This window comes from Triticum aestivum, chromosome 5A, assembly GCF_018294505.1.
Source record: "Triticum aestivum cultivar Chinese Spring chromosome 5A, IWGSC CS RefSeq v2.1, whole genome shotgun sequence".
Classification (NCBI taxonomy): domain Eukaryota; kingdom Viridiplantae; phylum Streptophyta; class Magnoliopsida; order Poales; family Poaceae; genus Triticum; species Triticum aestivum.
The window spans coordinates 659950999-659953366 of NC_057806.1; positions in this window are offsets into that span (position 1 = coordinate 659950999).

Genomic DNA, 2368 nt, shown 5'->3' on the forward strand with positions numbered 1-2368 from the left:
AAAAACCGGATCTTCATTAGGCTCCGTCTCATGTTATTTTTGTGATTGTGCTTGTTTACAGACTATTTGTAATGCCACTTATTTCCCAATTGCAAAAATATGGTCCTCTTAGTGTATTCATCCTGTTAGCGAATACTATTCTATTTTATAAATAGGACCAACAATTTCGTATTACAGTGAAAATTTTGTTGTACTTTGGTTTGAAAAAATTGTGCCGCTAGCATTGCAAACTGCAAAGAGCAACATCTAGCAAAGTGCCATTGCAGTGGCACGAATGCATGGAAAATACCATGCCTTCAGTGAGCCTGAGCCATCCTTACGGACGCAAACTGACTTTACGGTTCTTGCTTTCTTCCATCATGTGTTTGGACATCATACAAGCAGATGAGCAAGCTAGTGAAATTGACAACCTTATTAGAACCATTATAGACACAGGTAGGTTCTTTTTATTTATTTCTCTACAGATTGATATAGTAGTTCTCACCTAAAAAGAGAGTTACCACTTGCTGCAAACTCTTGCACTTGAGGACCCAACAACTTGAATTACATGTTATATAGGTGGAAACAAGTAAGCACTTCCTGACAACTCTTCCTCCTCAGGAACAATTGTTTGATTGTTTCTATATTTGGCCTTGTAGTTTGTCTGGCTGTTATCGGCAATATCAAGTACTCCCTCCGTCCCATAATATAAGAGTGTTTTTTACACTAGTGTAGTGTCAATATTATGGGGCGGAGGGAGTAGATCATTAACATAATTTTTAATGAGACTAGTTAATTGCCCGTGCGTTGCAACGGAGTCATACATATTGTCCTAATTCATCACTAATCGTGCATCATATAATTCAAGATCCTAATGTACCACTATCGTCCTTTTGTATTGTTCTTCTTCCTCCTTTAGGCATCATCTATGCCCTTGCCACTCCCCACCCTCACAAAAATCCACTCCATTGTATCATGTCAATGGAGCATCTAAATAGCAATCCCTTCCACCTCCACCCACCTCCCCACGCACACACTTTGATTTTTAAACCCGAAACCATGTAGTTTGGATAGTTCACGTTGCAGTAAACCCCTATTTCTCTCCCCCCCCCCTCCCACCATCCCCATTCCATCTCCATCTCCCTCTCTTTCCATTATCGGGTTACTTTAAGCACATAAGAATGCTTAAGTTGACCATCCATGTTTTCGAGCATAATATATTCTTTTCAAAAGAACAAAAAAAATTGTACAATATAATCGAAGATGCCTATCTCTCTGTCACATATATTAGGATGCGTTAGAACATTTTCTCAATTTCAACTAATTAAGATAGGCGCCACAATAGAACGAGAACTATGTCACGAAAACCAAAGGTTAGCAACCTCAGTCCACTTCCATCACCACATGAGAGAAACCACTGAGTTGTGCCGAAATGACACCCTCTCAGAGGGCCATAGCTTCTGCGATGATGGCTAGTAACTCCAAAGAAGGGTTTGCTCCATGCACTCAAGAAGGACAAGTGGGACCGAGCTACACCACCTCCACCAGCTGACCGAGCAGCATTATTGATGACGCCATCAACATTGATCTTTACCCAGCCCACATTCGACGGCCACCAACATTGCCTATCACAAATACTGCGATTAGCTCTAGGCACATCAAACAACATGAAATCATCTCGCACCATTTTCATAGGTTGACATGTAATTAAAAAAATGTGGAACATGTACCAAAAAATGGTGCGCATGTATAAAAAAATGCACAGCATGTATTGAAAAAAATTGACAAGTATCTAAAAAAAATAAAAATAAAAATAAAGAAAATCATGAAAAATCGATAAAAACACATAGAAATAGGAAGAAAAAAACCACACAGAAGGTTCTAAACGGTTCATATAATAACCTTACCAAAACTGCTACAGGGCTATAACGTTGGGCCGTCTCGTTTAGAGGACCGCTAGAGACAAGGTAGTTATCTCGCAATAAGCAAGACATGCCAAATCCTATTCGGCGCCTTAAGCGCCGAATGCAAGCCATTTGAGACAGGGCGCACGCTCCCCCTGTACCCACCTAGTTTTATAACGGCGCTGGCCCATCCAGCTTTCCTGTTTTTTAAAAACTCAAGATTTTTTTTCGAAATTGATGATCTTTTCTTTCAAAATCAGTGAACTTTTTTCTTTTTTTTAATTTTTCTTCAAATTTGATATACTTTTTTGAGGGATTTCGCAAAAAAAAACTTTTTTGAGGGGAGTTTGATCAAGAGCGAATGTACCTGTGCGCGATTGACAGCGATCTTTTTCTTTGCCGAGCGAGTGCTGCGAATCGAGGAATCATGTTGTGCTTTTTTAATGGGCCAGCCCAATTTGTTCGTGCGTGTAGGCGCCAGCAAC